This window comes from Serinus canaria, chromosome 19 (genome assembly GCF_022539315.1).
Source record: "Serinus canaria isolate serCan28SL12 chromosome 19, serCan2020, whole genome shotgun sequence".
In the NCBI taxonomy this organism is placed as follows: Eukaryota; Metazoa; Chordata; class Aves; order Passeriformes; family Fringillidae; genus Serinus; species Serinus canaria.
This window is the reverse complement of record NC_066332.1, coordinates 5,699,044-5,713,875: the sequence shown is the minus strand read 5'-3', so window position 1 is coordinate 5,713,875 and position 14,832 is coordinate 5,699,044. Positions and strand designations below refer to the sequence as shown.

At 45.1% G+C, this 14,832-nt stretch overlaps 1 protein-coding gene across 7 annotated transcripts in view; it reads left to right on the top strand.

The window, feature by feature from the left end:
* Positions 1-484: 484 nt before the first annotated feature.
* RFFL (ring finger and FYVE like domain containing E3 ubiquitin protein ligase) overlaps positions 485-14,832 on the top strand; it is a 29,256-nt gene continuing 14,908 nt past the window's right edge. For 3 of the 7 annotated variants that reach the window (XM_018919339.3, XM_050981696.1, XM_050981695.1), the window contains exons 1-2: positions 485-575; positions 3,937-4,020. The gene's annotated coding sequence lies outside the window, so the exon portion shown is untranslated. Of the gene's footprint in view, positions 576-3,936; positions 4,021-11,300; positions 11,443-12,343; positions 12,961-14,832 lie in introns of those variants that run through there. The other 4 variants (XM_018919342.3, XM_018919340.3, XM_018919341.3 and 1 more) reach the window with 4 other exon arrangements.

The following is a 14,832-nucleotide window of genomic DNA, read 5'->3' as shown; positions in this document are numbered from 1 at the left end:
TTTGTCTATAAAATACACATATAAATGTGTGTTTACATGAATTGTGTGCACATATATGGGATGTGTGTCCTTGTCTCTGTGAGTCTGTATCTCAGGATGAGAGGACAGGAGACTCAAGCTGTGCCGGTGGAGGTTCAGGTTGGGCATTAGAAGGAAGAAAAGGTGAATAAACATCGGAATGGGCTGCCCAGGGCAGTGGAGTCACCACCAGTGGGGTGTTCGGGGAGAGACTGGATGGCTGGCTGGTGGAATATTTTCCATGCCGATTGACCTGTGATCTCTCGGTGTATGCGCACCCAAGGGACTCCCCCAGCGCACAGGAACCCCGCAGTGTCCCCTCTTCTTCTTCTTCTTCCTCCTCCTCCTCCTCCCACCTGCCGGGGCGGGTCTCGAACCCGCGGTTCTCGGACCGTAGAGTCCTCCCGGCCGCCAGGGGGCGCTGCTGCCCCGCCCGGCTGCCCTGGGGCCGCTCCGGCCGCCGGGCCCCGCGGGTAGTTGCCATAGCGCCGCCGCCGCCGAGCGCCGGCACTGGGACGGCCCCGCCGCCACCCGGGACGCGGCTCCTCAGGGGGAAGGTGAGGCGGCTGGGGCTCTGCTGGGGTCGGGGGGCTGCCAGCTGTGAGGGGGGTGTGGGGCTGTGAGGCCTCGGCGGGGCTGGCGGGCTGGCAGGTTCGGGGATGTGGAGCACTGGGGTGCAGAGGGGGCTGGCCGGTCTGGGGGCGTGTGTGGGGCTTTGGGGGAGGGTTTGAGGGTTTTGGGGTGAGGGGCAGTGAGGACGCTGCTGGGGTTGGGGGAGTGTGTGAGGGTTCGGGGGTGTGGGGCAATGGGGGCTGCCAGGGTAGAGGAGGGTGGACGTGGGGTCCGTGAGGCCTTGGAGTTGTCACTGAGGGTTAGCCAGGAGCTGTAATGGCTCTGAATTGGGGTGTTGGCAAGGGTAGGGGACAGAGGGTACAGGGGCTGCCAGGACTTGGGGGGCACAGGGCAGGGGGAATGGGGCTGCTGCAGCACCTGGGTTTTGTTTAGGGGAGATGGGGTCTAAGGGCTCCCTCACAGGGTTTCCCTAATGAGGGGGAGTGGGACTCTGGTGCAGCCTCTTTTTTCATGTTTAAGAGTGGTGATGAGTAACTCTTCCCTTTCTGAGTTCTGTTCCCAAAGGGCCTCTGGGGTTTAGAAGGTTATTCTGCTCAAATTGCTATGAGAGCTGAGGAATTCTGGATAAGCACCAGCCTTCTGTAGAGCTCTCTGCTTAAATTATTGTCTCTCTGCGTTTTAGCACGTCCAAAGTGTAATTAGGTGTTAAGGACCTAAAAAATTTCCTTCCCTGCTCAAAACTGGGGGCGTGCTGCAAAGTGAAAGCTGAGCAAGTCCTTCCTTTGCTGCAGAAAGCAAAAGTTGTTGAGAAAATAAAAGTCCTCGAGTGTCCTTCTGAGCAGTTTGTTCCTGTAAGCAGGTCAAGGTGTTTCCTGTGGGGAAAGTATTGACTCATCCTCGGGTTTCTTAGCAGTATTTTGGTGTCTGCAGGTTAATAAATGTCAGCTCTGCAGTGACAGCAGAGTCCTGCCTGAATCTCCTCAGGTGAAAAGGCTGAGGATGGCTCAGTGTTCGACCCTGTCATAAAGAAGCAGTTGCACTCCAGAAAAAACTCAGGTGTTTTCCAGCACTGCAAGGACAGCTGGGTGTGCTTAGTCAAGTGCAGCATTAAAGGCAGATAGGAAGGGTTTAATTTTCTGCTTCTTGCATTAAGCTGTGCTCAGGGTAATGTTTAATTGGCTGAGACAGAAGGGGTTTATTTGTGTGTTTCAGTTGAGCTCACTTCCTCCTCTCTGACACACAGCATGTCTTCTGTGGGGAGCACAGGATGCCAGCTCAGATGTTGGTTTGGGAGAGCTGCTCCACAGCAGTGCAGGGACCTGTGGCACTTTTCAGTCCTTTCTAACCTCCCTGTGGAGTTGGTGAAGAGCTTGGTAGATCTCCAAGGAGCTTTTCTAGCTCTCCATGTTATTAGGGTGGGAGATGATGGGTGCATTTTAAGTTGGTATTTTATTGTGTTTACACTCTGGTGGGTTGTGTTTCAACACTTCCAAGCTCATATTTTAAGGTAAATGATCATTAAGGCATGCACATGATTGCATACACAAAAAGAGTTTTAATCCTTTGTTTTCCCACTGTTCCCTCATTTTTCCAGAATGGAACAGAAAGCTGTGATGGGCTTTAAATATTTCCTACAATTCCAGATCCTTGGTTTACCTACCTCCACCCATCAAATACTGAATTTCCTTAACTCTTTTGTGCCCACAGTGATGGAGAGGGGGATCTTATAGTCCTTCTCTGTAATCACAGTTGGTTTTGGTGGCACAGTTGGGTCTAATGAACCAACACAATCACCTTTGGCTGTTGTGTTTCCCACTGGGGGCTGGGAATCCTGGAGCAGGCTTACCCAGCTGCAGCACCCTGGGCCTGCACATCCACCCAGCTGTAGCCACTGAGCTTTTAATTAAAGGCTGATTGCCTTGACAGTGGTGCTCATGGGTTAATGCTTAATTCCTCAAGTTTTTGCTGAATTGGGATAGTTTTGTGTTTAATTGTAGGGTAGAAAAAGTAGGATGGCTTCCAGTGAGGCTCAGTCTTTCTCACTGGCAGGTACCATGTGATTTGGCTCCTAAAATGAGAGCTGAACGCACTGCTCTGCACTGAGAGTACAAAGGAATCATACATGTGAGTTTTTGGGAGGTTAGTGGTCACTGGTTGGGTTCATGTCTGAAATCTGTCTTCTTCACATCTTCAGTTTTCTGTTTACTGTTGTTGACTTCAGTGTGGGTTTGTGTTGTTGTTTTATTTGTTAAATGGTGTAATTTTCACTTCTTGTGCAACTTTGCACCACAGTTTGTTGTTAGTAACAACTGAGATTGTAAACTCTTCAATTAGGCTGGAGCATGAGCTGAGCTGAGCTGCCAGTGCTGTTATTAAACCTGCAGTTTGGACTTTGAACCAGTTTTGCCTGGAGGGGTGGAAGCAGAGTTCCATGGTGTGTCTGCTCTGTGTGCCTGCTCAGAGGGGCAGTGGAGCTGGGCAGGCTGTGTCTGACCCAGCACTGCAGTTTGTGTCCTCAGGTCTGCCTGGGTAAAATGCTCTCCTCACCTAGGCTGTGTTGGTGTCACTGTAGGGAAAATGGTGTGTAATTAGAGTTAGGCTACTTTCCTCTCCCTTCTGGTGGGTTTTCATAGGATATGGAATCACAGAGTGGACTGGCTTGGAAGGACCTTAAGGATCACCTAATTAAAGATCCCCTGGCTCCAACTCTTCTCTAAACTTTCTGACCAGTCCTGATCTGAAGATAACAAATCAAAGTACATTGAACCAAGTACTTGTGCCTAATGAAACACACTGTGGGCAGCAGCATAATGAGAACTGCAGAAAAGTGCGTGCATGTGGCCCTTTTTTGGACACAGTTGTGTGTGACCTGCTGCTGGGCAGGGAGAGGGGACCTCTGGGTACCTGGCAGTTCAGAGAAATTGGTTCTTCTCTCCAGTCCCAGCTCTGACTGCAGACATAACCCAGCTGTGCCTGGATGTCGCTGGCAGTGTGGATACTGGAGTCTGAGCTCTGGAGGTACTGCAGCCAGAGCCCTACTGAGGTCTCTGGTGCTGCTGTTCACTGCCTGTTCCTTGTGCTCTGCACTTCCATGGATTTACCTGGTGCAGATGTTCCCCCAGCCCTGCCCTGAATGCCATTGTGAAACCCCAGCCTGGCTCCTGCTCCCCAGAGTGATTCCAGTCATTACCCTGGACAATCCCTCTCTGTTCTTTCCCATCCTGCTTCCCTCCCCTTCCCAGGGACTGTCCTTACCAAAGCCAGGGGTTGGGAGTGTGAACTTCCCTGAACTGGCATTCAGGGAATGCTTTTTTGGGGTGAGTGAGTGGAATCTCTGTTTCACAGGTGGGGACAATCCAGTCCTGTCACTGCTGGGCTGATGTCAGGACCAGGACTCACCTGCATGCAAAGGTTTCTAACCCCCTGCTGGTAGGTGCCTCTAAAGTTGATTATTTAGAGTTCAAACAACATTGCAAGGTTGAAAAATTACCCTCTTCTTTAAGAAACCAAGAGTATGACAGTCAAATCAAGAACTGAGATTTTGTATCAGGATTTTCTTTCTTTCTCAGCTGGTTTTTCTCTGAACTGAGATGGCTCATTCCAACCTCTGAAAGGCCTTTTTGGCTGGTTCCATTTATGCTCCCACAAGGGACTTTCTTTAGAAAGAATTGTTGTTCTGAGATGCTGTTAATTCTTCTCAGTGTCTGTAAAATCTACAATTTCTTCACATTAATAGCTCTTGAGGTTTTCAGTTTACTCAAAAATATTAACCAGGCTTCTTTCTCTAATGCCCTTGGGCTCCTCTGCCAAACAGTGTTGGAGTAGGAATTTCCACATTTTATTTCGGTGGAGACTGAAATATTCATTAAACATCAGCTTTTTTTAATGCTGCCACCTTTTTGTTTATATTCAGAAGGTTGTGAGATGTGCTTATAAGAATATACTTAAGGAGCATATGCTTTGAATCTTTTAGTTTAGGCTGATGTTAAGTGAGATTTGAAACTCATTAAATGTAATTTAAATTTAAAATACTCTCATTTTGGGAGTAAGTTGTTGTGTGGTAACCTCTGCTGCAAGAAGGATGGTTCCTTTGGGCATTTTATATTCTATATATACACAGGGGTGATTTCAAATTGCAGTGTCACAAGTGGCATCACTGAATCCACACCACTTGAGCTTTTATTGCTTTGGCTTTTCCCCAAATGAGTCAGGAACTGCATCCCACAGAATTCCAGACTGAAACTGATGTGATGCTGCTTTTTGTTGATGTCAAAATACCTTGCTCAGAGCAAAATGATTGCTGGCACCAGAGGATGGCAGCCAGGTGTCCTTCCCCCAGAGACTTGGCTTGCTGACATCACTCAGATGAGCAAATTCCTGTGTTGGAGGTCATCCTCCAAGAGATTGCATTAACAAGTTTGCTTCCATGGAAGTGTTGGTGCTTCTCAGACTTTGCCTGGGCCAGGATTACTTGGAAAGCTGCCCAGCAGTGCTGTCCCTGGGCATGGAGGGTGATAAGCAGCAGCTTCATGCTCTGCTGTGGTGTTAAATAATCATGGCCAGGCTGGAAGCACAACTGGTGCTGCAGCTCTGAGGCAGTGAGCAACTCCTTCTCTGTGGGATTGCCTTTGAATTTGTTTTATATATATTTTAAAAAGGAGCTTTTATTCATCTGCTGGAATAGATTTCTTTATAGACACTTGAATTTGATAATCTGAGGAAAAACAGGCCTCTGTTCCAGAATGGTATTTAAAATGACAAATTAATGGTTAAAAGAAGGGAAATCTCAGTTTAGATTAAAAAAATAACTTTTTTCTTACTGAATCCATGAACCTCTTCCTATATATATGCCCAGCAGTCTGGTCTAGCAGCAGAGATGGATAGAATGTCAAGCTTGATAGATTGTTGGAGCTGGTTTTTGGTAGTTAAACAATAATGGAGCTGTTGTGTGCTTGCAGGGAAACACTGAGCTCTGTGTGCAGACTTCAGCCTGGAGAAAGTTCCAATTGTTCCAGAGAAGGGCGAGTTCTAAAATGCAGCTTCTGTGGCTGGTGGCACAGCTGGCCAGATCCCTGCCTGTCCTGAGGCCCTTGCACAAGCATTGCAGGAGAGTTTGGAAACAGTTTATTTTTCAGATTCCAAGTAAAATGTAGATTTCCAAGTCCCCTTTGACTGTATAATCCAAAGAGTAAAAATCTCAGCTGGTTTTTATGTAGGGGCTGTTTCATGCTCTTGGAGCTCAGGACCCAGGTTCCTGCCAGTCAGAGTCTGAGATTCTGTAATTCTTGCCTTGTGTCTCTCAGGTGGAAAGGCTGATCAGTTGTTGCAGGGGATCATGGAATTCCTTGTCAGCTCTGTCAGACCTGATCTGTCACTGTGCATCTTCTTGTGCAGAGGGCTCTGGGGTGGGAGGAACAAGATTTTGTCTCTTGTGCAGAAGAGAAACAAGAGGGAGTTGAAACATGAATTTAATAAAAATAAAGCCCAAACCATCAGTCCTTTTGGCAAACTACTTTTCTATTCTTGCTGTTATTTATACTACTTGTTACTTGCTCCTTTGATCTGAATACAGATCACAGACAGATTTCTGCAATGGAAATAGCTAAAGAATTCATTCTTCATTCTGAGTGAAGGAATTCCTGGAAAGAATTGAAATATGTTGTTCAGCTCACTGGCAGGCTTCAGGAGTAACTTGGAATGCCTACAAGGTGTGCAGGGAGAGTGCAGCTGGAATTCAAAGCACCTGTAAATGACTGCTTGTGTATGGCAAAATAACACACTTAGAAACAAAACACTTGCAGCATTTCTTTTTATCTGCCTTCAGAGGCACCTTAAATCTGCAAAAAATCTTATCTGATCACCCTGGTACCATCTCTGAACTCTGCCATGGGTCAAAGCCCATTTCAGGGTTTTAGAGAGAACACACAACACATGGAATAGAATTTTGCCATTTTGGTCCCTTGGAACCCTTAGCATTGCATGATTTCAGTTTGTTCAGCTCTTGCTGTGGTAAAGGCCATTTCTATCAGGTTTTCAAACAATGTGTTCAACTGCATATAATGAAGCCTTTTCATCCAACAGAATGTAGGCCAGAGCCCAGCCTGGGTCATGAAAGGCTTTACTTTGTCTGAGGGAAGTAAGATGATCATTCTTGGAATGAGGCCTGTCTCCCTCAGTGCTGCTCTGCCCAAAGCCAAACTCACTTGGTAAGACATTGTTCTGGAGGCCTGAGCTTGCTTTTTTTACTTCTGGATGTGGCTCTTAATAACATGAGCTAAAGCTTTCACTGTTCTGGCAGGAATAAGAGATGCAGGCTTGTCATTAAATCTATTGAATCAAATACATGGTGGTATTTCCTAAAAATTCCCCTAATGAGAGAAAATGTGAAGAAAAGGGTATAAACTGTTAGTGTCCCTGTGTGCTTGACTGATCAGCCTTAATCCTTGATATTGGACAAAACAATCTAAATATATTGACAGAACCTTCTAAACTTCTGAGGAAAACATTTTTTTACAACATGTACAAAAGATTTGAGATCTAAAATCCTTGATGTTTTCCTAGCCTGCAGTTTGACAGCATGCTGCCTCCTTCACATCTTAAGTCCCAAGAATGTTTGTCTTTTTTGTTTTGTAGTGTTTTTTATAAAAGGCCACATTTGTAAGTAAAACTTTTAAGTTGAAAAGCCCCTTTAAGTAAAAACAAGCTTTTTTTATTGTGCATGTTGACCATAATTTTCATTGTGAACTGGGAAAGAGTTCAAACAAACAAAAAAAAAGAGCCACAAGAAATGAACAGGACTTGCATTGTCTTTTGCACTTGTGTCAAACATGAATTTGGCCTCAAAATCATCTTGTTTTGTCCTGGTTTATTTTAATATTCTGTGTTGTAAAACTGTTACAATGCTCTGCAGAATTGCAAGGAGGTTGTTCTCTCACGTTTCTTCCCTTAAGTGCCTCGCTTCTATGAGCTCTGCAGTTCTCTGAAAGTATTTAATTCCATTATGAATACAGTACTGCTTTAAAGAAATGAAATATTGATTCCATTCCCTGAAGGGGCATTATCTGTATTTTGCTTATGGAAAATTCAAGCACAGAGAACTGAAGTAGCTCAGACTCACAGAGCTGGAAACCAAAACTAAAACTCCTCACCCTGAATTGTCCCACATTATTTATTTCATTACTATTCTGAAAATAACTTACTAATGACATTTTTTGAAATTTGGAGTTTAATTTTTTTTAATAGGAATGTTTGGTATCTGATTTTGTTTGTGTAATCAAAAATGGGTCAGTTTCTGCTGAACTATTGAACTGGGAAGAGTGGAGTTTAAAAGAGAAGAAAGGTCATGCTGATGTTATCAGGTCAGTGGTGGAAAAGATTGTGTCATAGGGAACTTCTTACTGGCAGCAGTCCTGTCTGGCTGTGCTGAAATGTCAGATAAGATGTTGTTTGCTTGGGATCTGAGGACAGAAGTGAAGATGTTTTGAGGTGTTATTTAAACAATAAGTATTCTTTGTTGTTAGAGGGCTGTGTGAAAGTACAAGACTGCTTAGTATGTTCCCAGCCTCCATGATAGTTGGTCTGGTTTTATTCTTCATGCCCCAACACCAGGATTTAGTCTAATATGAAAATCTTGTCTTGTCATTTTACAAAGCAAAAAATCCCCAGAATGGTAAGAAATGCCCCTGCCAGTTACAGAGAAGCAAACTGAAAATGTGATGGTGCCTGTGTACTGCAAAGGTTGAAGAAAACACCCCAATAGAAGGTGAATTAAAAAACCCAACTAGAACTAAGTAGATTTATTGGTTTCTAAACTCCAGTGATTTCTGGAGCACTGACTCATGATGTCTGAATGTCTGGGCTTGCCAGAAGCCTGCACTGAAATGTGACCCTGGTGGCTTGGGCCATATATGGGAAATTTCCCCTGTGTGACAAAGGTGGGGAATCCAGGAGATGCGGGTCCCTGGCTGAAGCTTTCCTTACCTGCTGTGCTCTCAGTCTTCTGTGAAAATACATTCTCTGCGTTGGATCCCACTGGGGTTCCATGTTCAGCACTTTGATTCCATGAATTGGGTGAGTTTAGGGGAGGATGCCCCTCCTGCCTCTCTTGGTGCTGCACACAGGTGATTAAAAGGCTGGACAAAGAACTTAAAATGTTCTGCCATAACTGATGTATAGAGATGTGGCAATAAAGGAGAATTGCCTTTTTTGGATCATGGCTTTAGTTCCTAGAGATAAATGTTTACTTGAATGGTGTGTGAGCTCTTCTACAATCTCCTTGATGTGCCCCCTCAACTCAGCAACCAAACCCACGGGATCAGATGGCTGTTGGGTTTGTTCATGTTTCTGTTTGAATAAAGGCCAGATTTCAGGCTGCTTTGGTTTGGATTTCTCAGTCCTTAATGTTCCTGCAGAGATTGAGGCTGGAGGGAGAGAGGCACAGCAGTTGAACAAGGATGGGGGTGAAGGAACCCTTGTAGAACTTTCCAGCCCTAGAAACAAACACTGCAGATGGTTGGAAATTGGCTTTTCCACAACATCTGTCCCATGTCCTGCTAGCACACTGGGTGCTGAGGTTTTCAAGCTTTTCTCCTGGGCTGCATGTAAGCAATTCTGAACTTAAAATGCTTCCATGCTAAATGGAGATTGGCACAGGAATAATATTTATGGAAATTCTTTAAGAGTACAACTTCAGAGTCCCTCTCAAAGTTCCACCTGTAATAACTTCCTTCAGATGAGAGTGGAGTATTTTCCCTTGTCCACAGATAAGGTGACTAAACCATAAACAAACTCACTTTTTTATTGTGCTGTCTATTGTTATTTCAGGAACAAAACCAGTCCTCAGGTTTGTACTAAACATCCTGAACCTTTTTTTAACTGCTGACTAATTTCTAAGTATTTCTGCAGCCTGGGAGGGCAGAACTTCCCACACTGTGTCAGATATGATGTGTGAGCTGGTCTGTGTACGTGTGTGCTAAAGGAGAAGATCTGCAGCTGCATTTTATTCTATTTCAGCACCTAGTTTGGATTTGAATTCAGATTCATTTGGAATAGGCATAGCTATGAAATGAGTCTGCAGTGTTTGTACTTGTTATGATGTGCCCTCAGTTATATACATCCAGATCTGTTTCAGTCCAGCCAAATAAAAATTATCTTTTTTCAGGCTCCAGTTAAATAGGTTAGAGGTTGCCTGCCAGTCTGCACAGAGCTGTGGTGCATCCAGTCCTACTGCACGTACACTTTTCCACTTGTATAAATTCCATGGGCTTTAGGTTCATTTTCTACCAGAGGCTCCTGGAAGAGGGTGAGGAGGAGAGAAGGTTTGGCATGTGAGGAATTTGGAGACTATATTTTGATTTTAGAGGGGTGAAATTTAGAAGTTTACTGGTTAAAAATAAACCCATCGCTTGGCGGGACGAGTAATTTCCAGGATTTCCAACTGATGTTGTAATTTATCAGCAAACACTCTCAATTCTGGGTGCCTGAGACACAGTGATAGTCCAGAGTCTGTGGAGCTTTAGGGCCAATTGTAATCGCAGTTTCAGAGAAATTTAATGTAATTCTGGCTAGTCTTGTCCAACCCCAAGTTTGAGGAGCTGTATCTGGGATAATGCACCTCTCTCTTCTCCTTACAAATGCCCCCATATTCTTGTGCTTCATTCCAAAGCAGAACTGTTGGTGAATGTGTAATTTATGCAGTTGTCATAATGAAACAAGATGTGCAATTGTGCCAGGGATTCCAATGGAAATAGCTTGATCTCTTTTTTACCTGGAGTAAGGAACTTGAGATGTGATGAAAATACAAATTTATATCATTTCTCCTCCCCTTTTTTCTCCAGCTCCCTGAATTCCCCCATTTAGGAGAAGGGTATCATTAAACCATCTGCCAGTGGTTGCCTTCTCCCATGGTGAAATCACCTTCCAGCAGAGGGGATTCCAAGCTGTTCCCTGGTTAAACTGTGGATCTGCTCCTGTTTGTTTGCAATACCCAAACTCTGAAGTCACTGGGTCCACAGCAGTGTTTTGCAGCACAGCAGAAACTTATTTTCAGCAAGGTTCTATTCTGGGCACTGTAAAATGTGCTGAGAGAGGGAGGTATTTGTTGTGTGGAGAGGAGGAGGAGGAAGACTCCCTGAAAAGCTCCTGCTGTGCCTTTGGAGCCTCTTTCTGACTTCCAGGTGGGCACAGATCCAGGAAACCTCTTGAGCTGTGGCCACGTGGCTGTCATGGAAGAGTGGTTGAGGTGGGTTTTGAGATGAAATCTGAATGGGATGGACCCTTCCTGGAGTAGGGCTGGTTAGGGGAGCTGCACAGTTAAATGTTCAGATTCTCACTGAGAATTTATTGCTGTCTATTGGAATTACAGTTTTAGCAGTGACCCATGCAGCTGAATCCAAGAAAACCTGTGAGGATAGGAATGAATGAAGAGAAAAATTCAGCATGGAGGTTTTTCTCCATCATGAAAAGGACTGGTTGAGTTGGGAGGGGATAGTCTAGGATTCCTGGACTGCTCCTTGCTGACATTTTGGTGGAGAGCTTCCACTTTCAATGACACTTTTGGGTGTGAGACTAAGGAGAGACACATCCAGCCATGCAGGATGCTGGGAATGGTAACAAAACAGCACTCTGGAATCTTGCTTCTCCAGAGTGTTCTTTCTTCTCCTGACTTGGTTCATGCTATAATTACAACTGACTTAATTCAGCCTTGCTGATGAATATCAAACCAGTGTGAAAGAGCACAGCAGCTTTTTGAGTTGTTGTTCAGCATAAGAGGAGAGCGGAAGGGAGATAAGGCCAAGGTCACAGTATGTCCCTTGGGAACAGGTATGGGACTAAGGAGCTGAGGTAGACTGGGTAAGAAAAATAATTTTCTAAAATCACATTATTTAATTAATCACTTTGTTTTGGTTTCAGTTAACTTGCTAGGAGAATGTCACTGACTTGCAAAAGAAAAAGGCAGTTGACTTTCCATCTTGGCAGATGTCTTGAAACCTAATTACAGTTAATAGCAAAAAGAACGTTTTATCTAAATATTTTTCAATATAAAAAATGCAACTTTGGGTCAAAATAAACAGTTTATATTAAAATAATACTCATCCTAGGTATTCAGTTCCTTACAAAACAGGATTTCCAAGCTTCTCATGTTAAAATGGGGGAAATTTGGTGGTGTGCTACAGAGGAGAGGGAAAGTGGGCAAGAGTTGAGTTTGCAATTCCAGGTGCAAAGCTGGGAGTCAAGTGAGAAGGTGTCTGTTTTGGAATTAGCTTTCTCTCTATAAATCCCACAGCTTTCTAAAACTCTTTTCTCCATTTCAAATGGGAATTGCAGCTCTCTAGTTTCAAAGAGGTGCTTGAAGCTGAGATCCTTTGTGCTTGTAACAGTGCTGGTGGGATTTCAGGTGGAGATCTGTCTGTAAACCTCCTGAACATCATCAGGTGTTGCTGGCAGTACTGATAAGCACTGGTACAGCTGCAAAATGCTCTTGGAATACCTGCTGGATTTTTGTCACGTATATAAGAATTTTTAATTTTCCTCTCAGCTAAGCCAATTTTCCAAGGGCTTACCTGGCAAATGGTCCAGCTCAATGTAAACCAGGTTATAGCAGCATAAAGGAGGCTTTGTCTGCACCATGGTTTCCTCTGTACCATGCAAGTGGGAGGTGATTTTTGGTGCTTCTCTGGGCTCAGCAGCAGCTGAAGGCACTGGCGTTTCAGCAGGGCTGTGTGTGGCTGTGCTGAACGCTTGTGGCCCCGTTCCAGCTTTTTCCTGCTCTGCCTTGCACCCTGCCCCAGCGGGCTGCCCTGTTTACTCTCTGCTCTCTGGTAAATGGATGTCACTTCCTTCATTAAAATGCTGGTGCGTGGCCAGGTCCCTTCCTTTGGGCTCAGAGCAGCGGCGGCGCTGCCGAATCCAGCTGTGTGCCACGCTCTGGGATCTGCTCCTGCCTGGATTGTTGGGATCTGCTGAGCCCACACACAGAGGAGGCTTTGGGAGGCATCTCCAGGGTGGAGAAGCACAGGTGCAGCTGTGTTGAGGAGGGGCTGAAGATGGATTATTGCTGCTGGGCACGGGCTGCGCTTCCAGCCAGGGACTGCGCGCGTCCCGTGGGGAAGGCGTAGGCAGTGTCTGCAATGGGGTGCCAGTGCCAGCCTGCTCTGGCCAGCCTCTGGACATGAGGATGTGGGTTCTGTTCAAGGGCATCCCCTGATGTGCCCGGCAGTACAGGCACTCCTGGATGCACAGGATCACAACCAAAGGGACACAGAAGTCCTGGACACCCTGCTCTGTGTGGACTGACCTCTCTGCCTTTGTAGCTGACCAAGGTCTCACCTGAAGAGTTTTAAACTGACATCAAAGTTGCTGATCAGACTGGTGAGCAATTAAATATTTGTCTTTGTTGCATGATGTTAGATGATTAGAGAAGGGAAATGTCTCCAGGCTTTCATAAGGCACTGCACAAAATGGAAAAGTGTTTCCTCCTTCCGTAACACAATTTCTTGTGTCTCCCCCAACTGAACACTCCTGTTTCTAGCTGTGATCCAGTGCTGATATTTATTTACTTATTTTTTCAAGGTGGGCATGCTGTCACCTTGGGCAGATGAAGTAGTACCTTTACTCATAAACATTTTTTTTCCTATCCCTACATAAAAATCTGACAGCCCAGTTATTTTATACAGTAAATTAGATGTACATTCCTCGTGACAGATTTGTGTCCCATCTCTTCCTTTGCTCCTGCTCTGTATTGGTTAAGACACCGTGTCTGCAAATGTCATGCTCAGACTGGCAGCCTGCTTCCTTCCTTTGTCCCTTCTGCAAGTGGCTCATTTGCTGACTTTTCCAGCTGTCCCAACATATGGCTGCTCCCATTTATCATAATTCAGGTCTGTGCCTGGAACAAAGGCTGATAAAAATAATGCTTTGTGCATAAGTGGCATTTGAGCAGATTATTCTATTGCTCTGTTATCAAGCAAATGCTGTTTTTTTGACCTTACTATGAATTCACTTTGGAAGTGGTAGGTCATTCGTGAAACTAATTTTAGCAAGGCATTTCTTATCAGTGCAGGTTTGTTGAAATAAAAAAAAAGTAGCAAATTGTAACAATGAGCAATTGTGCAGCACTATTAATGGGGCACCAAGGTGGTTAACTCATTAAATACTTCAGCCATTTCAAACAGCATTCATCAAAGTGAGATCTGATCCATTTTGCAGGGGCTACAGCATGGATTAATAACAAAAATAATAATTTTAAGAGACCTATCAATACATGAGTATTTTAAAGCCACACTGCCATTTTCTGGCCTCCTGAGCAATTTCCTGGATCTTCAAGCTAGTAGAAGTGTCAGGAACGAATGATTTTGTGCTCAGCATTATCCCAGGGTTGGTGTGTTTTGTTGAAAGTTGTCTCACTGGTATTGTGGAGGACACAGAGTCTGTGTTGGTGTAGAGCATCTGTAGCTGCTCACTGCAGGTCCTGAAGGCAGTAGGAAGGTTCTGGATGGGAAGGAGAGGAGGGTGTCTCTCAATGGATGAGGAGCAGAGAGGAGCTGGGTGCTTCAGGGAGCTGGTGGAGCAGCAGCTCATTGTGGTGAGCAGGGGAGGTGTGAGGCAGCTGTTGGGGCTGCTGAGCAAACAGCCCTGCAGGGGAGCTGGCCCTGGCAGAGCTGCTCTCTTGCATCTCCCTTCCTTTTTGGCACCCAGATCCATCTCCAGTAGCCTCAAGGGTCATCAGCCCTGCTGTTCCAGTGGTTAAAGGCCTCTCAGGAGCAGAACTACTTGCTGCTGTGGTTTCTTCTCGTGTGGGAGTCGAATCGGCTGCTCCTGGGAGCTCAGTTCCTTTTGATCCCTTGATTCAAGTGTCTCCTTGCTGCTGCTGCATTCCAGCTGCTGCATTCCTGAGCCGTCACAAAAAGGAGCCAGACCCAGTCCTTGAGAGCTTTATTATACAAAGCTGGAAGCTCATTGATTTGAGATGTTCCTTGGCTTGCTCTAGTCCCTTGTTGTTTGTACCCTTAGGAAAATAAAGGCAGATTTTATATTCAAACATAAACCACAGTTTCCCTCTGTAGCCACAGCCTAGCCTTTGATGAAATCCATTTATTACACATGCATGTGTAATAAATCCTGTGTGGAGGCTGTGATCCCTGATACTCCAGCTAGCAAGGTTATGGCAGTGATATTGCATCTGGAGTAAGAACCTGAGTTCAAACACTTTTTTAAATGAAGATGGTAAGTATAAGAATCCAG